Consider the following 26,818-nt stretch of genomic DNA (forward strand, 5'->3'; position numbering starts at 1 on the left):
CCAATGTCAAACATATAAAAAAGTAAGTTCCAATTTCTCTCAGTTTCCTGGCGACTGCTCTTTTCACTTGACTTTCATTATATATAACCTGTTCTTAACTTTTGTGGTTAATTTGCCTAGGTCGTACACATCCTCCCAGATCATTTTTCTCTCCTTTTAACATCAGAAGGTCTTCCTCTCACTGATAGCTGATTTACTAAGTAACATCTCTTTCCTCCTTCAAAACTCACTTCATCCTGTAACTTGAGCCTATCTAGAAAGTGGGGAATCAAGGAGTAAGAGGTGAAGAGAGGCAAAAACAAAAAAATAATGATAATGCAAACATTTTATAAATATGTAATGACTTTATATATACTATCTCATTTTCTTTTGCCAGGGATTATCTAGGGAGGCCATGTGATTGGCTAGTCAGCTAAAGACTTTCTGAGAGAGTTTATTCTCTCAGTCAAAAGTTTGGAGCATTAAGAGAGGCCCCTTTCCTCCCCCTCTTTCCCTTCTTTCATACTTGTGCTATAGTATAAGGATATGGTGCTTGGAGCTGCAGTGGCCGTCCATTAACCATAATGGAAGCTACTGCTAACAACACACTGTTGATGGCAAGAGAGAAAGGCAGAAAGATCCTACTTCCTGATGACATCACAAAGACGCTGTATCTGTTAGCTCTTGCAGAGTAACGAACCACACAAAAACTTAGTTGCTTAAAACAAAGACCATTTATTTAGCTCAGGATTCTACAGGTAGCATCTTGGGGTGGGCTCAGCTGGATGGGTCTTCTGGACTCAGCAATTCTTACTCATGCATCTGTGGTCAGCAACCAGATCCACTGAGAGTTGACTGGGGTACAGGTGTGGGGAGTGTGCATAGCTGGGGTAGCCCATTTTTATTCTACATGGTCTTTCATCCTCCAGGAAGTTAGTCCAGGCTTATTTATGTGGTGGTTTGTCAGAATTCAAGAGTAAAAAACAGAAGAAGTGTGCAAAGTCTCTTGAAGCCTACTCTCAAAACTTGTCCAACATTACTTCTGCTGCATTCTACTAGCTCAAGAAAAAGGCAAGACAGTCCAGACTCAGGAGGTGGAAATAGGCTCATCCTCTTGACAGGAGTTGCTACAAAGAACGGTGGCCATTTTTTTTCCACCTGCCACAAATACCAAAACAACCTTGGGACCACCTCTTTTTGGACTTCTTGCTGTGTAACCAATAAATATCTTTATGATTTAAACTACTATGAAACAGTTTTTCTATTACTTTCTGCCAACACATTCTAATTGATCCAACCTGCCTTCTAGCATTCCAGCAGCCAACCCTCTAGCTGAGGAAGTAGCCTCCATTCTGGACAAAATTACAAGTTAAACTCTTTAATTTTCAGAACAAAAACAACTTGTGTGCTATTTGGAGTGCTGGTATGCTGAGGAAATTATCCTCCTTTCAATCAACACCACAGAAAATCTGCATATCTGGGGCTTTTGGGTGATTTCCACTTTTAATTGTCTTTCACTGCAGCTCCTGTCAAAGATGAGCTGAGACAGTCACCATCCTTCCTGGATTACCTATTACATCTTCCTCCTCTAGATTCTCTAAGCCTCAATTTCTTCTGCCTGGCTTTCCAGATAGCTCTTTGCATATTGGTCTCTCCCATCAGGATCAGGCGGTAGGACACAGAGTGCCCAAAGCTGTTTTGTATCCATTCCTCCTATATGAATCCCTCTTCCTGGCACACCTTCCCCATCTCCAGCTCTTACCTCTCTGCCCGGCAGGTAGCAGGTACTCAGAGTTTCCTTGAGTTGAATAATAGGACACATGCTGATAATGACATACTAAAGACTCTACCAACTAGAGTCATGTGGCTTAACAAGTATCTCCTCTTAAAATTCAAGTATTCCAAGGAAAGGTGAAGGGACTCTGAGTAATTTATAGCTCATTACAGGTTTGTATTAGCCATGTTTCTAGATTCTGTAATATGATCCTTTAACATCTGTCCAACAGGCCTGTACTGGACACACCTTATTCTAGACAATCTGATCATATGGCTGAGTCATCTTGCTTTGACCTCCTGCCTTCCTGGTCAGCTTCCCATGTCCTACTCTTCTTCCAGAGAAGTCCTCTTCCAGGGGGCATGCTTTTAAAATAAAAACCAACCAATTCAGAGTCCACATCCACAACCACCTTCCTTATTGGCCTCTCAGATTTTGAGCCACAATCCACTGGCCCCAATCACCCAGGGGTAGGTACCAGATAACCAGCAATACCCCCTATGTTTCAGAGCACACTGAAATTATTTGAGCTAGCCAATCATAAATCTGCTTAGTCTGCCATGTCTTTTCCTTCACCCAGTAAAGGCTCTTGCCCACAATTCCCACCTCTCTGTCTTATGCCCTACTCCACTGGTTTCTTAGGTTGCCTCCCATGGCATGATGTATATACTCTCTCTCTCTAGGTATCTGTGAGTATAATAAAATATCGTATCCATGACAGACATGTCCTGATCCACTGGCCTTACAAAACCCCAAAATGGCACCTGCTAAAACAGAGTTGATTATTACATACCTGACCAATGTGTAGCCAGAATCTGAAGTGAAGAAATAAGGGTTTTCTTTTTTCCTTAAGAGGACTGGGAACGAGAAAGGCTTAAGAAAAGTAGAATTTATAGGCTGTTAGAAGAAGAAGGAAAACCAGTATTTGTCAGCAAAATGAGGAGCTGGATAAGAGCTCCAGGCACTTGGAGTGAGAGTAGAAACACAGAAAGGAGCAGACAGGGAGAAGGGAAAATATAAAGCAATTCTGACCACTTTGGCACTGGGTCTTAAAAGACTTGCTGAATATGTGAATTGGGTTTGGGAGGAAATTGTTTTCTTCATTTCTCCTTCTTAACTTTCATAATCTCCTGCAGGTAATTCTCATGTGTGGCCAAGGCTAAGAACCACTGTATTGAAGGCTTTCTGTTCAAAGTGGGGTCGTTGGGCCAGAAGCACGGGGCACCACCCAACGGGTCATATGGTGTCCTGGGGCCAGCATGTATAGGCTTGAAAGAGCCAATTGTACATGTCTCTTTCTAACTCCACATTCATTGACATCATGTTAATAGGTTGAAATAGGCCATGGTGGTAGTATCTATACCATGGGAATTGGCAAATCCCCTTCTGACCTCTGGTTCCAGAGTCAATTGGTAAATATTTACCAACACACTGTATCTTAGGGACTTCTTAGAAATGCAGCATCTCTAGCTCCACCCCAAATCTATCGAATCAAAATGAATATTTAAAGAAGATCCCCATATGCATATTAATGTTAGAGAAGCATTGATAAAGTTCAGACTTTTGACATGGTATTTAAGTCCTTATTATTTATTTATCTTTTTTTTTTAATGTTTATTTAATTTTGAGAGAGAGAAGCAGAGGGCGAGTGGGGGAGGGATAGAGAGAGAGCGAGACACAGAATCCGAAGCAGGCTTCAGGCTCTGAGCTGTCAGCACAGCGTCCGATGCGGGGCTCGAACCCACGAACCGTGAGATCGTGACCTGAGCCGGTCGGACGCCCAACCGACTGAGCCACCCAGGCGCCCCTAAGTCCTTTTTAAAATGCATCCTCCCACTACCCCCTTCCAGTCACATAGAGATCCCCCACTAAAAGCCCTCAAAGAATCCTGATCCTCACAACTCCCTGTGTTTTTTCCTTGGCCTGGAAAACCCATTTATTTCTTTCTTCACTTTCATCGCCAAAATCAAACACCATCTCTTCCAACTGTGCAGACAGAAATAATTACTGGGATTTTTTGCCCCCTAACTGGTCACGTAGAGCTCTCTTAGGGTAATTCTTTTATCTCATGGTCGTATTCCGTTCACAAACCAAGCTCCACAACTCGCAAGATTCCCTAAAGGCAGGCACTGTGAAGTCATCTCTGAATCCCCATAAACCAACACATAGTAGGTGCTTGGCAAATATTTATTAAATCTGTAAATTTCTTCATTTTGGAGATTTAATTCAAAAGTTCTGAAAATCTAGTCAGTTCTGATCACATATGCATCTAGGACAAATGTGCAAATCTCAGGAACAGGCACAGATGACAAGAGGTAGGGAGGGGGCTTTTCTGTGATGATCTGCACCTAAATACTTAGGAGTAACTGAAAATTAACAGCTCTCGCTGCTTGTTTTGTTGAATAATACATCTGCAAACTGGAAAACTGCATGTCTATTTTATTTACCAGCACAAATGCCCATTTGCTCACACACATAGCTGTTTGCAAGCAAATTTTGTGCCCATGCAAAACAAATGTAAATTTGGCATTAAACAAGTGCCAATTATTTCTTGAATGTGGAAGGGAAAGGAAGGGTGATTTAACAGATAGAAGCTCTGGACTAGGAAGCAGAGAAGGCGGCCTAGCTCAGCTGCACGGGACTTTCTCATCACAAGGAGTGAATGTTTAATCTGCTTAATTGGGTGGGCATTCACTGCCGATGTGCAGGGATCCAGCGTTCCATGTCATTTTCTTTCTCTATGAGATGGCTGCTATGACCTTCAGCAGTCTCCTCTGCTTGCCGCTGGAAAATAGGAAGCTAATTTGGGCTTGTTCTCATGTTTCTTTCATATGGTGGAGAGAATTCGTTTGATAAGCCCTATGTCAGTTTTTATTGTGAAGCCTGATTACTGTGGTTAATTTTAATACTAAGAGTTACCATTTATTTAGGACCCACTAGGTGCTAGGCATTAAACAGCAAAGCTTCAAGCTTCCTGTGTCAGTGGAAATTTTAACCCTTGCCACTACTCTGTAAGCGAGGCTGTGTTGGCCCCGTTTTGTGGATCGGGAAACTGAGGCTCACCTGCAAGTCGTGTACTGGTGACCCGCGGAGGCAGAGTTGCTCACCAGGTCTATTTGGTGTAACCAACACCCCTCCTCCCTCCATTCTTTCTGCTGTGCCGCAGTGCTACATTTTAACAAAACTACCTAACTAATCCTTTGCACAGCTTGACCATGGCAGCAACTGCTGTACTGGAAAAACTTTATTCCTTTCTGCGGCTGTCTTAGAGGAAAGAAACAAAGTTTGATTTGCTGGTACCTCTACCTACCTTTATCCTTAGCCCTCTCCTCTCTACACCTACCCCTGTCCCTGGGATTTTGGGGGTTCCTGGGCTTCCACTCCACTTCCCAAAGCAAGCCTGTAGCTGTCTGTCCTGGGCATGGTTTGCTTCCTCCTGGAGACTCCAGCTTGTGCCCCATGGTTGTACAAAACACCCTCTCTTCCTCCCTGCCTCTGCCACAATTTACACTTAATTCCTACCTGTGCCCAGTCTCATACTCCAAGCACTCCAGGCAGCGAACCATAGCAAATGTGATGGACCATTTCCTGCTCAGGGCCTAATGCGTTTCAAATGACTTACTTTTAGTTCTATCAAGAGTTATAATGCAACAAAAGTGCATTGCATGCTAACCAGATGTCAAGTACCATTACAGGCTCTAGATCCATAGCTGTCAACGACACAGTCCATCCCTGCCCTCATGGAGCTTACCCAAGTACGAACAACAGACCTGGAACTGTCCTGGGGCCTGGCACATATCACCAAGGGTTAACATTTGCCTTTAGGGGTTCACAGACAACTGGAAGCTCATAGTTTAACCTCCGCAAGTAGGAAATTATAATAGGGTTTACTGAGCATTTGCTACGTATAAGACAGAGAGAGAAGTAAAGTGACGTATCTATAGCTACTAGCTACAGCTGGTGAATGGTGAAGATAAGAATAAAAATAGGAAATCCGAATTCAGTATTAAAGCTCCTCATTCCACCAAGAATCTCTCTCAAGAAATTATCTTAATGTAGAGAATCTTTTATGAGTAAAGATGTCCACTGCGGACGTATTTGTGAGAGCAGGAAGGTGGGGATCCCCAACATGTTTAACCACAGGAGAATGTTAGGTAAGTATTAGCTTACATCAAAACCTTGAGGTATCTCAATGATCATTTGGAGGCTCAATGTCCACTACCTAATGTCCCCAGTGTCCATGCCTGCAGGTACCTGGCAATATCTCCTCGAGGCTGCCCAGATTTTTATATTGTTCTTTCTGTAGTCTCGACTATTTTTCCATTCTTATACTTTTCATAGGTAAACATTCCTATGGATATATAAATTATACATAATTTGAGATGTTCAACACATAAAGCTGAATATAATTGGTGGAACTATAGATCTTGGACTCACAAAGAACCAGCTAAGGTGCCAGAACAAGATAGTTTCCCAGTCGTCTCCTCCATTTAATTGCATGGGTTTCCATGGTAACAGAAAGGCAAAGAGTAGGAAAGGGACTGTATAAGAAGACTCTAGTATTGGGGCTTACATAAGTCTTGGTGAAAGTTTCCTTGAGTCAGGCTTGAATTGGATATGGTCTTACTAATCAATGGCCTAAGCTTACTCCAGTCAGTGTCTTTTATATTATCCTACAGATAATGGAGAAAAAGAAAAAAAAAAAAAGAAGAAGAAAAATGAGATTTGTGCCAGTAATACCATAAAATGGAATACAATGGGTCTCTCAATTTTGTTGTGGTGATAATATCATAAAATAGCAAATTTTATGATGTAAATTAAAGTGGAAAAAGTAGAATAAAAACTGCATAGGATAAACTGAAGATCAGATTCATGCGTCACCTCTGGCAGGTTACCAGCTTTTGGATACACATTTCGCATATCATCATGCCCTTTGCTAACTTGATCTAAGTGTTCTAGCCTGTCTTTTCTTTGCCTGTTTTCCTGACCTTGTTATATATTTTTGTATCTGAAAAGGTCTTTAAATCTATTTTAAAGAAAAGTAGAGTATAAATAAATTAAAATAATAGTTTAATATCTCTTGCTTCCTGTTATTTATTTATTTATTTATGTATTTATTTATTTTGAGAGAGAGAGACAGAGAGAGAGAGAGGGCACACAAGCAGGGGAGGGGCAGAGACAGAGGGAGAGAGAATCTTAAGCAGGCTCCATATTGTCAGTGCAGAGCCCCAGCAGAGCCAGACAGGCGGTTTGATCCCACAAACCATGAGATCGTGACCTGAGCCAAAATCAACAGTCAGATGCTTAACCAACTGAGCCTGCCCTCTTATATTCTTTATAGTCTTATATTCTTTATATTCTTTGACCTATGCTGGGCTTTAGTCATTTCCCTCTTCTCAGTAAAAGTTCTGCTTCCTCAGGCCTGAAAAAAAAGGGTTTGGGTTTTTTTTGACAGAAACTAAACAGGAATTGAAGGGAAGAAAATGCTTAAATTACTTGCCTTGAGCATCAAGCTCCAGATGAAATCTAAGAAGGGGAAAGAGCAGTGGAGGAGAACTGAGGGCTTGAAACCAGCAAATGCTGGAGAGGTGAACCCAGTGTCTGAGTTTAAGAACGATGACTAATTAGCCAGAAAGTGATGAGTAACTAGCATCAGAGGTCGAGATGGGAGTTGCAAATGTGAGAGTGAGGTAGCCAAATTAAGTAAACAGTAAAAAATATGGTGCATTCCAAAAGCAAGACCCTGATTGTCAGAGATAAGGTCCTTGTAAAGCAAAGGCAAGATTTTCTGGGGTTTGTTAATGGCTGCGACTATATTTCGCTTACAACTTCCCTTAGCCAGGGGCGCCTGGGTGGCTCAGTTGGTTAAGCGTGAGACTTCCGCTCAGGTCATGATGTCACGGCTCAGTGAGTTCTAGCCCCGCATCAGGCTCCCCGCTGGCAGCTCAGAGCCTGGTGCCTGGAGCCTGCTTCAGATTCTTTGTCTCCCTCTCTCTCTGCCCTTCCCCTGTTTGCACCGTCTCTCTCTCTCTCTCTCTCTCAAAAATAAATAAACATTAAAAAAATTAAAACAACAACAACAATTTCCCTTGCCTATAGAGGTCCCCCTTTTCCTACTTCTTGGGGTCTTGTGTGCAGCTGGTAGCATCATGCAGCTGGACTGCATTGCAAGGTGACTGGGACTTCTCCCTTTTGTCTTCCTGCGGCTTCCATAGATTTTAACTTTTGACCAGTTGTAGATTACACATTATGGAAGGATACTTTGAGTAATCAGTCCTGGGCCTCAAGGGTTTCAGGGAAAGAAGCTGGAGTGTCTAATAATGGACTGATTCTTCCAAACAAGATCCAAGTTAGTTTTTTGTCTCTCCCTTACCCCTGTGGATGGCACATAAAAGAACACATTGAAAAGGAGCACTTTTCATCCCCAAACTGGCCCCAAGCAATTTCTGTGAAATGGTTGTCATTTGACAACAAATGGGCCCAGCGTCACTCATAATATTAATAAAATCATTATGCAAAGTAGTTGCTTTTCAAGTTGGATGATAATTTTCTCTTTTCTCTTAGACATCAAAAAGAACCAGATCCTACTACTGATTTTAAAACATACCGCCCACCAGCTCTTCCTTGGAAATTTTAGCAGCTTACGTTTTTTTGTCCCTGATGGGATCATCCAGCAGCTATGTTTTATTTGTTCATTCATTTGTTCATTCATTTATTCATACACTCGAGAGACACCATTTAGTGAGAATTATGATGTGATGGCCACGATATAGCTTCCTTTATAATTTATTAAATTCTAAGCTACTATGTGTCAGTCATCATCCTAGGTTCCATGGATCAAAAGACTATCCTGTATCTGCTCACAGGGGAAGAGTAAGTTGAATAAAAGTTACAGTGGGGACTTAAGGGCAGAATGGACTATAATTCCTGGGGTATAAAAAGAAATCAGTCTTCATAAGGAAGTTTTGAAAGGGCTAGATGTTGACTTAACTTCTAACTGAAAAAATCAAAACAAAACACTACCCCCCCACCAAATCAAAACTGTCAGACTTTAGGAGGGGAGCACCAAAAGACTGAAGAGAACTTGTCCTTGAGCAACCAAGCTGCTATTTCAAGAGAAAACTGAAGTCATTTGCTGCAGTGGGAGCACAGTCAGATCAAAGTTATTGGAGGTGGTACAATGGAGAGATAGAAGCTATTTCCCGGGTACAGTCAAAGAAGCAGATTTTCTTTTTCTTTTCTTTCTTTTAAAAAAAAATTTTTTTTAATGTTTATTTTTGAGACAGAGAGAGACGGAGCATGAACAGGGGAGGGTCAGAGAGAGAGAGGGAGACACAGAATCCGAAGCAGGCTCCAGGCTCTGAGCTGTCAGCACAGAGCCCGACGCGGGGCTTGAACTCACGAACCGCGAGATCATGACCTGAGCCGAAGTTGGACGCTCAACTGACTGAGCCACCCAGGCGCCCCAAAGAAGCAGATTTTCTGAGAAAGGACTCCAGTCCCTAGGGAGTAAGTCACTGCCTGTCACTGTCCCTATACAGCAAACCATTTATAATACATACTTTTGTCTTAAATAGCTAATGGGGTAATAAAATTATCAAAGGACTGTGGCATCTGAGGACAATTTTAGGCACCTTCCTCAGGTAGGAAAATTGGCCATCCTTGTATGTAATAGTACATTCTAAGCATGTTGCCCACACCCAATGACACTGAAAATATGAGTAGAATAGGGCCCTTTAAGCCAGACATAATTTAATTTGTTAAGATTTATGTATTTATTTTGACAGAGAGAAGGGGGGGAGAGAGTGGGGTAGGGGCAGAGGGAGGGAGAGAGAGAATCCCAAGCAGGGCACACACTGTTAGCACAGAGCCTGACGCGGAGCTCAATCTCGCGAACCCTGAGATTGTGACCTGAGTTGAAATCAAAAGTCAGACGTTTAGCTGACTAAGCCACCCAGGCGCCCTACGCCAGAAATACTTTTAAAGCTTTGATGTGTAAAAGATATGTCTTTGTCTTTTTTACTCTCTGGTGCATCCCCAAGAGACTTGAATGGTCTCTGGCACTAGATAGTCACTCAAAAAGTTTTTGTTCATTGAATTGAATTGAGGGGTGTAACATAAAAAGCAGATACACAATGTCGGGAGCCAGACTAACCGGGCTTGAATCCTTGCTCTGCTGCTAACTAGCCTCAGTTTCCCCTTCTTTAAAATGGGAACATTAGGTTTGTTGTGAAGATGAGATTATTAGAATATATTGCAAGCACTTAAGCCAAGGGGTGGCACACAGCAATGCTGTCATGAATATTGCTCGTGTCTCTTAGGCAATGGCAGGTCCTGAGCCTGAGATTCTGGGATCCAGCTTTTATGTACATCTGTGGCTCTCAGGGCAACTTCACGGAAACTTTTTCCAAATGCACTGCTTGCTACACTTTCATTTCTCCAAGCTGCTGCGATTGCTTTCCATCTTATTCACTTCTCTGACACTGCTCTTGTTGAGGTCATTACAATTCCTTATTTGCCAAATCTAAGGCTTCTTTCCAAACTTCATTCAGCTTGGTTCTCCTGGAGCGTTTGCAACTTTCGAACATATTCTCCTTTATTTTTCTTTGGCATTTAGAAGAGTATTTCTTCCTGGCCCTCCTCTTAATGTTTAGATACCTATTTCTTGATCATCTTAGCCAACTCCTCTTTGCACATTACATTCATCAAAACGACTTATTGAGGTAATAATATTAACTACTATCGCTCCTATTTTGCATAAGAGGAAATTAAGACTTAAAGGAGTATTTTGCCTAAGGTCGCACAGCTAGTGTCTTGGATTGAATCCAGATAAGTCTGACTTTTGTGTCTGCACTGACATATAATCTACTGTTTCTCTAATTACACTAAATTAGATCATAAGAAATCGTGGAGGCCATTCTAATAAAAATGATAATATTAATAATAACTAACATTTATATAGTCCTTACCCTGTGCCAGACACAATTCTAAAGCTTAGTGGATACTGGAATCTTTAATCCTCAGAGTGCCATGAGGTAAGTACTACTATCCAGTTTTACCAATGACAAAATCAGGGTACAATTTCTTAACAATTCTAAGCAGTTGGACTTTATTTTGCCAGCAGTTAGATGCTCAAAAAGGTCCTTAAGAAGGGAGGGGACATGACCTTGTTTGATTTCTATAGAAATATAGATTCCGGGAGTTTAGAGGATACATGGAAAGGGATTGTTTGGGGACACAGAAATCTGTTCATAGGCTGTTAAGAACAGTCAAGATTAAAATGACGAAGGTCTGAGTAGCAGTTGTGGCAGGGAATGGAGGAGGGAAGGGATGTCTGAAGACATTTATCAGATATCATCATCAAAGCTCGGTGACTGGCTGGGGGTAGGTGGAGGGAAGCAAAGGAGAGGTTTTGAGGTTCTTTGCATGGGAAACATTATAAACAGTGTGTTTGTGGGGCGCCTGGGTGGCTCAGTCGGTTAAGCGTCCGACTTCGGCTCAGGTCATGATCTCACGGTCCGTGGGTTCGAGCCCCTCGTCGGGCTCTGTGCTGACAGCTCAGAGCCTGGAGCCTGTTTCGGATTCTGTGTCTCCCTCTCTCTGACCCTCGCCCGTTCATGCTCTGTCTCTGTCTCAAAAATAAAAACATTAAAAAAAATTTAAACAGTGTGCTTGTTTAGGTAACTTTAAAATTTCCGGTATTTAGCCATCCAGATTGGCCTTGTGCCCTATTTGTCTTAATTAACGGGTTTGGTCTGGAGAAGCAGTTCTCCTGCCAGTCTGCCGTCATGGGCTCTGCTGCCTTCTCCAGCTGACACTTGCTGAGCAGCCCCCGTTCCCTGCAGCCCCGTTCTGGCCCAGGGAAGAGTGTTCAGGCTGCTGGCTCAGTGGCCATCCCACTACTGCTGTTCAGTGATATGGCAACACTCTCCCTCTTGTGCCAGGCACCAGCTGCTGCCTTGCTTGGCAAATCAGAATTTAAACCATTCTTGGCTGCGTCTGCAGCTCCTCTGCAACACTGAACTCATACCCACGACTCAAGACCAGCACTCAAAACCAGGCGTTTATACTCAATGCTACCCCCCGCCCCCCCACGCCCCACACTTTCTTGACTGATACTACAAGATTACAGCTATTCATTTCTGGCCAACGTGACTTTTCTAATGAATTTCTTCTTGTCTTTTGAGATGGGTATCCTATTTTGGAAGTTAACAAGCGTTAGGCATATATTAGAACCATGACAGATTTGTGTGAGATGTTGTGGCTACAAAGATGAATAGGGCTATATATCCTCATCTTAAGAATCTCCCAGGCTATTGGGAGAATCAAGGAAGAAAACAATAATTAAGACAGAGTGTAAGTGGGGCACCTGGGTGGCTCAGTCGGTTAAGCATTCGACTTCAGCTCAGGTCACGATCTTGCGGTCCGTGAGTTCGAGCCCCGCGTCGGGCTCTGGGCTGATGGCTCAGAGCCTGGAGCCTGCTTCCCGTTCTGTGTCTTCCTCTCTCTCTGCCCCTCCCCCGTTCATGCTCTGTCTCTCTCTGTCTCAAAAATAAATAAACGTTAAAAAAAAATCTAAAAAAAAAAAAGAGTATAAGAGTGTGGTAAGCACAATAGCAGGAAGTATAGAGTATTATGGGAGTACAGAGGAGGGAGGCACCGTGAATAGCTGACATGTGTTGAGAGCACCAAGAAAAGCTTCCCAGAGCACCTAGGCAGTCAACGTGAGGCCTCAGTGACACAGAACAAGTTGCTTGGCTAAGAGCTTGAGTGGAATGGTGGGATAGGGTCAACAGGGTGAAAGAGCATATGCTCAGAATCAAGAAATAGTGCTGCTTCAACAAGGATGGAAATGGAAGGTGTTATGCTCAGTGAAATAAGTCAGTCAGAGAAGGACACATATCATGTTTTCACTCATATGTGGATCTTGAGAAACTTAACAGAAGACCAAGGGGGTAGGGAAGGGGAAAAAATAGTTATGAAAAGAGAGGGAGGGAGGCAAACCGCAAGAGACTCTTAAATGCAAAGAAGAAACTGAGAGTTGATGGGGGGTGGGGGAGAGGGGAAAATAGGTGATGGGCATTGAGGAGGGCACTTTTTGGGATGAGCACTGGGTGTTGTATGTAAGCAATTTGACAATAAGTTATATTCATAAAAAAAAGAAAGAAAGAAAGAAATAGCCCTGCTTTGTTAGGGACCAAAAAGCAACTCCATATACCTAGAATGACAGGTACAAGTGGCTAAGGATGGGGAATAGTGAGAGATGGTGAGAGTTTGGCAGGAGAAAAAATGTATACATAATATTAACAGGCTTGAATATTATGATTTGGAGTTTGGAATTCTTCCACAGGCTGACAGGAAGACCTTAACAGGTTTAAGCAGGGGTGTGATGTGGTCAGGTTTGCTTTTTAGAAGTTACTCTGCTGCAGTGTGGAGGCTAGATTGGAAGAGTCAAGGTGAGGCAGGGAGTTCCAAGGCTATGGCAGCAGCCAAGTGAGAGCTATGGAGAGTTACACAAAGGAAGTAGCATTGGGAAGAGCATGGAATGAACAGATTCAAAGGATTTATAAGAGGGTGGATTTCATGAAATCTAATGATTGGCTGGATTGGAGGGGGAAAAAAGAGAACAGTGTCTCTAGGTTATTTCATGGGCAATAGAGCTTGACCACCTCTTTGAAAGTAAGTTCCATGAAATATACTAATTACGTTGCCACATTATCTCCTGAGACATGAAATGTAATTTCCTTCAAACTCCTTGTTTTGAAGTCTTGAAGTTTCTTCTTGGGCTAGTATCCTCTAATAATATTAAGTATACTTTTGAACCTTGAAGGAGGTTCTGTCATTGGCAAAAATAAAGCATCCTGATGAGCTTTTATGGATTATCAGTGGCCACAGGAGCCCTTCTTCCTTACAATTCAGGAATCTCTTCAATGTACAGTGCTTTGAAAAGCACAGCTGTCCCCCCTGGGAGTGGATTATGTCGGTTTTGACACATCTCTATGGTAAAAAGAAACAATTCTAAAAGCCTACTAAATCTTTTCTCCAGCAAGACACCTACCAGCTAACTGGATAATCAGCCAGTATCTTTTTTTCCCCCCTTCAATTGAAATGTCCTCTATTCTTCAGATACTACCTAACATCCTACCACATCCATAAAGCCATACTAGCAACACCAGCATACTTTGGTTTCTTCTCCTTATTCCTTAGTGTCAGTCCCATCCATTTTGTCCACTTGTTTCATTTATTTAAGGATTTATTGAGCCCTATGGTGTATTCGGCACTGGTATGGTCCTCGGGAATTATTGCTGGGAATAGAACAAAATGCCTATAATGGAGTTTCCATTTGGTGGGAGAAGGAAGACAGTGGGCAAGTAAACAAATAAATGAAGGAGATAATTGCAGAGACTGAAATGGTATGAATAAAATTTAAAAAAAAAGAAAGTGCTATTGGGGCTGGAGAGATCTGGGCAATTTAGATTTGTCAATACAGAAGGCTTTATTGAGTCTTGAGAGATCAAAAATAAAAGCCAGTCATGCCATGGCTTAGAGATAGTGCTTTCTGGACAGAAGTCCTAAAGAAAGGACAAGTTTGACTTGACCAGTATGGGTGAATGCTCTCATGTATCTGCAGCATAATTTATATCCAGTTGACTTATTCTCTACTTTTCCATGTTTGCACTCTGTTGGTTTCCAGGCTAATTGGATTATTTGCATACATATTGTTTCTTGCTAAAATCCTACAATCCTTGAGGGCGAGGGTATATCATATATTTCATCCTTTTCCCCACAGATTTTAGAACAATGTTGGGAACATTACTAGGTGCTCAATAAATTCTTGTTAAATTCAATTAAATTTATAGTAATAGAGCTGTTTTTCATAGTATAACGAGTGAAGAAAAGATATACCTATTAAACAACATAATGACACTATTACAAAAGTTCAAAAACAGATTATAAGTTGTTCCCCAAAGTCTTGAGGGATACACTTCCATTTTAGTGATTGTCATCCTCCAGTTAAAGAGGCATCTGATTTTAGGAAATCATTTTCCGTGACAGCTGTCTTCATTTTTGAGAGAGAGGAATTTGCCAGAAGATGGCTTTAGTAATTAAAAATGATTTCATTTCCTGCTGAAAGATAAGAGCAAGGAAGAGAAGAAAACTTATTTTCTGTATCCAACATCTGAGTCTTTTGGGCCAATGGCAGAGAGAGGGACAGGTCCTAGAACTCCAAGTCCAAGAGGGAGTTGATTAGAGATAATTAACCTGAACAACAGTGAGTGGAAGGTAAGGAGCTTCACTCATTATTATTGGTGCTAATAAACCAAGGTAGCTGAATCAGACACAGAATGAGGAGTATGTTTAGATCCAAAGCAGGCAGGTCTGGGTGCCCAGAGGATCATCCTGGAAGTAGACTACTGGATGCCCAATTAGAGTCACAGCATCATTTTTATCTGCATCCTTTGGCAGACTCAAGGATACATATTCTGCCAAGAACAGATCACAGTGTGATGCCTCATTTCATATCTTCATCTATGCTGATGAGGTGTCACATTTCTGTTTCAAGGATGTCCATGGCTCTGGACCTGCTGCCATTGTGTCACTCAGGAGCACGGCATCATTTCAAACTGCTCCACCTCTGCAGTTATGAAGGTTTCCCCTTCATTCTTTCACTTCATATTTCCTTCAATTCTTTAGCCCAGCATTTTGCCCTTCTTGTCCTCATTCACTCATTAACTGAGCAAATACTTAAAGAGTCTCCTATAGATCAGATACTGTTCTAAGACATGAGGATATAGTGATGAAATAGACAAAGTCCTTTCCATAAAAGAAAAGAACAGACAATTCATAGAAAAGAAAAATGCATATAAATATGTTTTTAAAAACTTTTACATAAGAAAGGAAGCTCCACTTCACTCATAATCAGAGAGATGCAAACCAAACACTACAAGATACCATTTTTCACCTTTCAGAGTGGCAAAAAGCTCACTGTTGGCAATACTGTGGGGAAACAGCATTTTTACACATGGCTGGTGGGATTGTAAATTGGTACAATCCCTATGGGGAGCAATTTGGCATTATCTATCGAAATTATAAAGGTATGTAACCATTGCATCACTTTGGGGAATTTAGTCTATGGCTATCCTTACATGCAGATAAAATAATATATGTAGAAAGTTATTTATTTAATAGGAAAAATAGAAAACACCCCAAAGTCCAATAAACTATGGTATAGTTATATAACAGAACACTATGAGCTGTGAATCAAACAATACCAAAAGTCTAAATCTCAAAAACAAAAGTAAAATGAGGACTTTCTCAAAGCACTTCTAGGGGAGGTCTGCAATGGAAGAGCAACGAGCCCAATGGTATGTTTAATATATGTCCTTTTTTGCATAAAAGAAGAAGGAAGATAAGCATATATATACTATTTGTATATGTTTACATGAGGAACCTGGAAAGATACACAAGAATTTCATAAATGTGGCTATCTTCCAGAGATTGGTAATTGAATGGTTATGGGACTGAAAGACTTTTCAATGTACACTAAAATCATTTGATGTTTTAAATATATGAAAGAATTATTTAATCAAAGATGTTGTAAGCTCGGGAGGGAAGATGGCGGTGTAGGAGGACGCTGGGCTCACCGTGCGTCCTGCTGATCACTTAGATTCCACCTACACCTGCCTAAATAACCCAGAAAACCGCCAGAGGATTAGCAGAACGGAGTCGCCGGAGCCAAGCGCAGACGAGAGGCCCACGGAAGAGGGTAGGAAGGGCGGCGAGGCGGTGCGCGCTCCACGGACTGGCGGGAGGGAGCCGGGGCGGAGGGGCGGCTCGCCGGCCAGGCAGAGCCGCCGAGTCTGGCTTGCAAAAAGCAGAGGGGCCTGACGGACTGTGTTCCCACAGCAAGCGCGACTTAGCGTCTGGGAGGTCATAAGTTAACAGCTCTGCTCAGAAAGCGGGAAGGCTGGAGGACAAAGGGAAGGAGAGCTGCTGAGCCCCCGGACGACAGAGCTCAGTTTGGTGGGGAACAAAGGCGCTCGCCAGCGCCATCTCCCCCGCCCATCCCCCAGCCAAAATCCCAAAGAGAACCAGTTCCTGCCAGGGAACTTGCTCACTCCGCACAAACACCCAACTCTGCACTTCTGCGGAGCCAAACCTCTGGCAGCGGATCTGACTCCCTCCTGCTGCCACAGGGCCCCTCCTGAAGTGGATCACCTAAGGAGAAGCAAGCTAAGCCTGCCCCTCCTGCCCCTGTGCACCTTGCCTACCCACCCCAGCTAAGACGCCAGATCCCCAGCATCACAAGCCTGGCAGTGTGCAAGTAGCCCAGACAGGCCACCCCACCCCACAGTGAATCCCGCCCCTAGGAGAGGGGAAGAGAAGGCACGCACCAGTCTGACTGTGGACACAGCGGTGGGCTGGGGGCAGACATCAGGTCTGACTGCGGCTCCGCCCACCAACTCCAGTTATACACCACAGCACAGGGGAAGTGCCCTGCAGGTCCTCACCACGCCAGGGAGTATCCAAAAGGACCAAGCGGAAGAATTCCCCTCAGAAGAATCTCCAGGAAATAACAACAGCTAATGAGCTGATCAAAAAGGATTTAAATAATATAACAGAAAGTGAATTTAGAATAATAGTCATAAAATTAATCGCTGGGCTTGAAAACAGTATAGCTGACAGCAGAGAATCTCTTGCTACAGAGATCAAGGGACTAAGGAACAGTCACGAGGAGCTGAAAAACGCTTTAAACGAAATGCATAACAAAATGGAAACCACCACGGCTCGGATTGAAGAGGCAGAGGAGAGAATAGGTGAACTAGAAGATAAAGTTAGGGAAAAAGAGGAAGCTGAGAAAAAGAGAGAGAAAAAAATCCAGGAGTATGAGGGGAAAATTAGAGAACTAAGTGATACACTAAAAAGAAATAATATACGCATAATTGGTATCTCAGAGGAGGAAGAGAGAGGGAAAGGTGCTGAAGGGGTACTTGAAGAAATAATAGCTGAGAACTTCCCTGAACTGGGGAAGGAAAAAGGCATTGAAATCCAAGAGGCACAGAGAACTCCCTTCAGACGTAATTTGAATCGATCTTCTGCACGACATATCATAGTGAAACTGGCAAAATACAAGGATAAAGAGAAAATTCTGAAAGCAGCAAGGGATAAACGTGCCCTCACATATAAAGGGAGACCTATAAGACTCATGACTGATCTCTCTTTTGAAACTTGGCAGGCCAGAAAGAATTGGCACGAGATTTTCAGTGTGCTAGACAGAAAAAATATGCAGCCGAGAATCCTTTATCCAGCAAGTCTGTCATTTAGAATAGAAGGAGAGATAAAGGTCTTCCCAAACAAACAAAAACTGAAGGAATTTGTCACCACTAAACCAGCCCTACAAGAGATCCTAAGGGGGACCCTGTGAGACAAAGTACCAGAGACATCACTACAAGCATAAAACATACAGACATCACAATGACTCTAAAACCATATCTTTCTATAATAACACTGAATGTAAATGGATTAAATGCACCAACCAAAAGACATAGGGTATCAGAATGGATTAAAACAAGACCCATCTATTTGCTGTCTACAAGAGACTCATTTTAGACCTGAGCACACCTTTAGATTGAGAGTGAGGGGATGGAGAACTATTTATCATGTGACTGGAAGCCAAAAGAAAGCTGGAATAGCCATACTTATATCAGACAAACTAGACTTTAAATTAAAGGCTGTAACAAGAGATGAAGAAGGACATTATATAATAGTGACAGGGTCTATCCATCAGGAAGAGCTAACAATTATAAATGTCTATGCGCCGAATACCGGAGCGCCCAAATATATAAAACAATTACTCATAAACATAAGCAACCTTATTGATAAGAATGTGGTAATTGCAGGGGACTTTAACACCCCACTTACAGAAATGGATAGATCATCTAGACACACGGTCAATAAAGAAACAAGGGCCCTGAATGAGACATTGGATCAGATGGACTTGACAGATATATTTAGAACTCTGCATCCCAAAGCAACAGAATATACTTTCTTCTCGAGTGCACATGGAACATTCTCCAAGATAGATCATATACTGGGTCACAAAACAGCCCTTCATAAGTTTACAAGAATTGAAATCGTACCATGCATACTTTCAGACCACAATGCTATGAAGCTTGAAATCAACCACAGAAAAAAGTCTGGAAAACCTCCAAAAGCATGGAGGTTAAAGAACACCCTACTAACGAATGAGTGGGTCAACCAGGCAATTAGAGAAGAAATTAAAAAATATATGGAAACAAACGAAAATGAAAATACAACAATCCAAATGCTTTGGGACGCTGCGAAGGCAGTCCTGAGAGGAAAATACATTGCAATCCAGGCCTATCTCAAGAAACAAGAAAAATCCCAAATACAAAATCTAACAGCACACCGAAAGGAAATAGAAGCAGAACAGCAAAGGTAGCCTAAACCCAGCAGAAGAAGAGAAATAATAAAGATCAGAGCAGAAATAAACAATATAGAATCTAAAAAAACTGTAGAGCAGATCAACGAAACCAAGAGTTGGTTTTTTGAAAAAATAAACAAAATTGACAAACCTCTAGCCAGGCTTCTCAAAAAGAAAAGGGAGATGACCCAAATAGATAAAATCATGAATGAAAATGGAATGATTACAACCAATCCCTCAGAGATACAAACAATTATCAGGGAATACTATGAAAAATTATATGCCAACAAATTGGACAACCTGGAAGAAATGGCCAAATTCCTGAACACCCACACTCTTCCAAAACTCAATCAGGAGGAAATAGAAAGCTTGAACAGACCCATCACCAGCGAAGAAACTGAATCGGTTATCAAAAATCTCCCAACAAATAAGAGTCCAGGACCAGATGGCTTCCCAGGGGAGTTCTACCAGACGTTTAAAGCAGAGATAATACCTATCCTTCTCAAGCTATTCCAAGAAATAGAAAGGGAAAGAAAACTTCCAGACTCATTCTATGAAGCCAGTATTGCTTTGATTCCTAAACCAGACAGAGACCCAGTAAAAAAAGAGAACTACAGGCCAATATCCCTGATGAATATGGATGCAAAAATTCTCAATAAGATACTAGCAAATCGAATTCAACGGCATATAAAAAGAATTATTCACCATGATCAAGTGGGATTCATTCCTGGGATGCAGGGCTGGTTCAACATTCGCAAATCAATCAACGTGATACATCACATTAACAAAAAAAAAGAGAAAAACCATATGATCCTGTCAATCGATGCAGAAAAGGCCTTTGACAAAATCCAGCACCCTTTCTTAATAAAAACCCTTGAGAAAGTCGGGATAGAAGGAACATACTTAAAGATCATAAAAGCCATTTATGAAAAGCCCACAGCTAACATCATCCTCAACGGGGAAAAACGGAGAGCTTTTTCCCTGAGATCAGGAACACGACAGGGATGCCCACTCTCACCGCTGTTGTTTAACATAGTGCTGGAAGTTCTAGCATCAGCAATCAGACAACAAAAGGAAATCAAAGGCATCAAAATTGGCAAAGATGAAGTCAAGCTTTCGCTTTTTGCAGATGACATGATATTATACATGGAAAATCCGATAGACTCCACCAAAAGTCTGCTAGAACTGATACATGAATTCAGCAAAGTTGCAGGATACAAAATCAATGTACAGAAATCCGTTGCATTCTTATACACTAACAATGAAGCAACAGAAAGACAAATAAAGAAACTGATCCCATTCACAATTGCACCAAGAAGCATAAAATACCTAGGAATAAATCTAACCAAAGATGTAAAGGATCTGTATGCTGAAAACTATAGAAAGCTTATGAAGGTAATTGAAGAAGATTTAAAGAAATGGAAAGACATTCCCTGCTCATGGATTGGAAGAATAAATATTGTCAAAATGTCAATACTACCCAAAGCTATCTACACATTCAATGCAATCCCAATCAAAATTGCACCAGCATTCTTCTCGAAACTAGAACAAGCAATCCTAAAATTCCTATGGAACCACAAAAGGCCCCGAATAGCCAAAGTAATTTTGAAGAAGAAGACCAAAGCAGGAGGCATCACAATCCCAGACTTTAGCCTCTACTACAAAGCTGTCATCATCAAGACAGCATGGTATTGGCACAAAAACAGACACATAGACCAATGGAATAGAATAGAAACCCCAGAACTAGACCCACAAACGTATGGCCAACTCATCTTTGACAAAGTAGGAAAGAACATCCAATGGAAAAAAGACAGTCTCTTTAACAAATGGTGCTGGGAGAACTGGACAGCAACATGCGAAGGTTGAAACTAGACCACTTTCTCACACCATTCACAAAAATAAACTCAAAATGGATAAAGGACCTGAATGTGAGACAGGAAACCATCAAAACCTTAGAGGAGAAAGCAGGAAAAGACCTCTCTGACCTCAGCCGTAGCAATCTCTTACTCGACACATCCCCAAAGGCAAGGGAATTCAAAGCAAAAGTGAATTACTGGGACCTTATGAAGATAAAAAGCTTCTGCACAGCAAAGGAAACAACCAACAAAACTAAAAGGCAACCAACGGAATGGGAAAAGATATTTGCAAATGACATATCGGACAAAGGGCTAGTATCCAAAATCTATAAAGAGCTCACCAAACTCCACACCCGAAAAGCAAATAACCCAGTGAAGAAATGGGCAGAAAACATGAATAGACACTTCTCTAAAGAAGACATCCGGATGGCCAACAGGCACATGAAAAGATGTTCAGCGTCGCTCCTTATCAGGGAAATACAAATCAAAACCACACTCAGGTATCACCTCACGCCAGTCAGAGTGGCCAAAATGAACAAATCAGGAGACTATAGATGCTGGAGAGGATGTGGAGAAACGGGAACCCTCTTGCACTGTTGGTGGGAATGCAAATTGGTGAAGCCGCTCTGGAAAGCAGTGTGGAGGTTCCTCAGAAAATTAAAAATAGACCTACCCTATGACCCAGCAATAGCACTGCTAGGAATTTATCCAAGGGACACAGGAGTACTGATGCATAGGGGCACTTGTACCCCAATGTTTATAGCAGCACTCTCAACAATAGCCAAATTATGGAAAGAGCCTAAATGTCCATCAACTGATGAATGGATAAAGAAATTGTGGTTTATATACACAATGGAATACTACGTGGCAATGAGAAAAAATGAAATATGGCCTTTTGTAGCAACATGGATGGAACTGGAGAGTGTGATGCTAAGTGAAATAAGCCATACAGAGAAAGACAGATACCATATGGTTTCACTCTTATGTGGATCCTGAGAAACTTAACAGGAACCCATGGGGGAGGGGAAGGAAAAAAAAAAAAAAAAGAGGTTAGAGTGGGAGAGAGCCAAAGCATAAGAGACTGTTGAGAACTGAGAACAAACTAAGGGTTGATGGGGGGTGGGAGGGAGGAGAGGGTGGGTGATGGGTATTGAGGAGGGCACCTTTTGGGATGAGCACTGGGTGTTGTATGGAAACCAATTTGACAATAAATTTCATATATAAATTAAAAAAAAAAAAAGGTGTTGTAAAGTCTTTGTCCTCTTGGCACTTATAGTCTAGGGGTAGAGACAGAAAAAGAGACAATAAGTATATAACATAGTGTCTAATGATGATAATTACTAATAATGAAATTTCAGTAAGGGGTGGAAAATGAAAAGGTGTGCTGTTTTAGATAAGGAGGTCAAGGATGGCCACTCTAAGAAGGCAATGGTAAAAGATGAAATTGAATGAAGTGAGGGGGCCGGATAGACACCTTGAGGAAGTGTGGTCTGGGGAGAGGCAACAACAACAGCCAACACCATGCTGCAGGAACATACTTATTACACTAGTCAAGGTACAGCTTGGGGCTTTCAGAGAGGAAGCCAGGGCAAGATTGTAGGACTTTGTGGGTATTGGTGAAGGCTTTGGATTTTATTCCCTCTATGTGGTTAGAAGATAATGAGCTTCCCATTTTTTTTTCTGATGCTCTGCCAATTCTTCTAGTCCCTTTTCTTTTCTGGCTTTATTTGCCTGTCACCCAGTGAAGGTGCTCTGATAAACAGTAAAAATTCTCCCTTATCCTCCTGATGCTCCCTTTTGCCAATCTCTATTCTTGAACAAATTCTCCGTCCATGCTGCAATGATGGAGTGCCATGTGGCAAGGAATATCCTCTAGTTGTCACTTGGCAAGAAATTGTGACCACCATTATAGCAGCCGACCAAGAACTGAGTGCTCTCCACCATCATGTGAACTTGGAAGAGTTTCTTCCACAGTCAAGCCTCAGATAAGACCACAGATCCAGGTGACATCTTGATTGCAGCCTTGTAAGACTCCAGAGAGAACCCAGCTAGGGTCGGCGCAAACACCTGAACCACAGGAACTGGCAGAAATAAATATGTGCTGTTTTTAAATCGTTAAATTTGTAATGATATTATGTAGTATTAGATATTCAGTACATTAGCAATCTATATTCTCAAAACACTACAACAGGCCTTGATTACAGCTCTTATCCCTTGCTGTTGGAACTCTCTAATTACTTTCTTTCTCCCCTCTGGCATTGGAAATATGTGAGAAAGATGTTTACATCTTCGTCCATATCCTGAGATGCCATGTGGGGCCTAGTTGGTGTTTAATACATGTTCATTGAATGCATTTCCAGCCTATAATACTTTTCAAACACTTGAAGAAAAACAATTGGATTTTTGATTGGGTATAAAGGGATAAAACTTGTTTTACAAGTGAACTAAACTGAAATAGACCACAGAGAGGTAAAAATGACAACTGAATGGTGACATGTGTCTAATGCCAAATTTTCAATGGAATCATCTTGATTAATGAGGTCCTTCACTTGTGCAGTCAGCAGAAAAATGAAAAAAGAAAGAAGGTCTATTTTCTCTTAGAGTCTACTTTCAAAGGCATGGCCTACTCCTTATAAATAATCAAGTACTACTCTGAAGGAAGGGCAAACTTGAAATGACTAACTTAACTTTTAAGGTCTACTATTCAAGTGAAGAGTAAAGCATTTTTTATAGAACTGATGTTATGATTTCACTTGGAGAATTTAGTACTTTGAAAAATGACAGTGTTCCTATTCCATCTACTGGCTACAAATCTATTTGAGGAGCCTCCTTGTTGAGAACATTCCAAGGTATGTTTTTAATTTTTTGAGGGAGTTAATGAGATCAAGTAGCATATTATATTGTTTTTTTTTTTTTTTTTAAAGTAAATGTGTTTCCACAACCAACAAAACTAAAAGGCAACCAATGGAATGGGCAAAGATATTTGCAAATGACATATCGGACAAAGGGCTAGTATCCAAAATCTGTAAAGAGCTCACCAAACTCCACACCCAAAAAACAAATAACCCAGTGAAGAAATGGGCAGAAAACATGAATAGACACTTCTCTAAAGAAGACATCCGGATGGCCAACAGGCACATGAAAAGATGTTCAATGTCACTCCTTATCAGGGAAATACAAATCAAAACCACACTCAGGTATCACCTCACGCCAGTCAGAGTGGCCAAAATGAACAAATCAGGAGACTATAGATGCTGGAAAGGATGTGGAGAAACGGGAACCCTCTTGCACTGTTGGTGGGAATGCAAATTGGTGAAGCCGCTCTGGAAAGCAGTGTGGAGGTTCCTCAGAAAATTAAAAATAGACCTACCCTATGACCCAGCAATAGCACTGCTAGGAATTTATCCAAGGGATACAGGAGTACTGATGCATAGGGGCACTTGTACCCCAATGTTTATAGCAGCACTCTCAACAATAGCCAAATTATGGAAAGAGCCTAAATGTCCATCAACTGATGAATGGATAAAGAAATTGTGGTTTATATACACAATGGAGTACTACATGGCAATGAGAAAAAATGAAATATGGCCTTTTGTAGCAACGTGGATGGAACTGGAGAGTGTGATGCTAAGTGAAATAAGCCATACAGAGAAAGACAGATACCATATGGTTTCACTCTTATGTGGATCCTGAGAAACTTAACAGGAACACATGGGGGAGGGAAAGGAAAAAAAAAAAAAAAAGAGGTTAGAGTGGGAGAGAGCCAAAGCATAAGAGACTGTTGAGAACTGAGAACAAACTAAGGGTTGATGGGGGGTGGGAGGGAGGAGAGGGTGGGTGATGGGTATTGAGGAGGGCACCTTTTGGGATGAGCACTGGGTGTTGCATGGAAACCAATGTGACGATAAATTTCATATATTAAAAAAAAAAAGAAAAAAAAAGTAAATGTGTTTCCCATGGAATTATAACACAGATTTCAGGCAGAAAGCACTGTGATTTGGTATAATATTTATTTTGTAACAATAGGTCATCAATATATATTTATCAAAGTGAATTAAATTGTAGTGTTTATTATAAATACAGCACAGAGACCAAAGTCTTTGGAATTAAATGATGCAGGTTTGTGTCACAGATCCAGCTACTGTAAGCTATAAAACCTTGAAGAAACCTGCTAATGTTCTGTGGGTATCACTACCCCTACTCCTGTACCTAAGCCCAGAGAAAAGGACTATGAGTGCTTCATGTGAGACCAACATCACTACTTATTCAACATAACACTGAAGGTTCTGGCCAATGTTGTCAGGAAAGAAAAAGAAATGAAAGAAATGAGAATGGGAGGGAAGGTTTTAGAAATAATAATCGAACCTGACTAACTATCAGGACTAATAAGAAAGTTTAGCAAGGTGGCTAAATACAAGACCAGAGTACAAAGTTTAGTAACAGATTATACAAAAGCAGTAAGCAACGAGAAAAACTAATTAAAATAAAAATGACCCACTAAGCAATAAGTATAAAGAATCTTCAACAGGAATACATAAGACTTACATGGAGACAACCTTAAAACTTGAACAAAGAGAGAGAAAATGTTCTGAATAAGTGAAGAGACATTTTATGCTCTTGGGTTTACCATCCCTTATGAAGATGTAAATTCTCCAAATTAATCCATACAAATGCAATCCCAATCAAATCTCTGTCAAATGTCTTGAAGCACTCAGTAAACTTAGTCTAAAATTTATATGGAAAGTTAAATATACCCCCAAATAATCAAAGCAATGTGAAAAAACACAGTTAAGAAGGAAAGACTGGTCATGCTGATACTGAGACATATCACTAAGCCGTGAAGATGTCAGTGATGCCCGACTCCATATATGGAATTAAGGTAATCACAGTCACAGTTGGACAGGACTTTTGTCTGTTTTATTTTGTGGGATATGTGAACTGGGACATGCTGGCTATAAAATCCATATGGAAGAGCAACAAGCCAAGAATAGTCACAATATTCCTGTTAGAGAAGAACTACGTGGGAATGTGGTGGCTAACAAAATGTCAAAACTTATTATGTAGCTGTAGTTATTAAGATACAGTGTCATTATTGCAAGGAAAGACAATTGGGGTTTTATATAGAACTCCTCAAGCAGACTCACAGATATATAGAAATGTAATGATAGATGGGCACTTGGGTAGCTCAGTCCTTTGTGTCCAACTTCGGCTCAGGTCTTGATCTCATGCTTCATGGGTTGAAGCCCTACATGGGGCTCTGTGATGACAGCTCAGAACCTGGAGCCTGCTTCGGATTCTGTGTCTCCCTTTTTCTCTCTGTCCCTCCCCTGCTTGTACTCTCTCTCTCTCTCTCTCTCTCAAAAATAAACAAACATTATAAAAAAAGAAATCTAATGATAGATATAAAACTACAGAACAGTGAGGTAAGAATGGATCTTGCAATAAACGGTGCTTGGAGAGTTTTTATACCATATCACATGTAAAAATCAATTCCAGGTAGATTATAGACAAACATGAAAGGCAAAGCTATAAAACCTTTAGGAGAAATATAAAAACATATACCTGCCATCTTGGGATGAATAAAGATCCTTAAATAAAAATTTTAAAATATAAAGCATAAAAGAAATTGTTGATATATTTGATTGTATTAAATTTAAGAACTTCTTTTCATCAAAAATGGCCAAAAAGAAAATGAAAAGACAAGGAAAACATTAACTGTTGTGACAGTCAGTGGACTAGGGACCAGGATATCTATCTATATCT

Source organism: Puma concolor, chromosome B4, assembly GCF_028749965.1.
Source record: "Puma concolor isolate L17-30 chromosome B4, mPumCon1.1.hap2, whole genome shotgun sequence".
NCBI classification, from domain to species: Eukaryota; Metazoa; Chordata; class Mammalia; order Carnivora; family Felidae; genus Puma; species Puma concolor.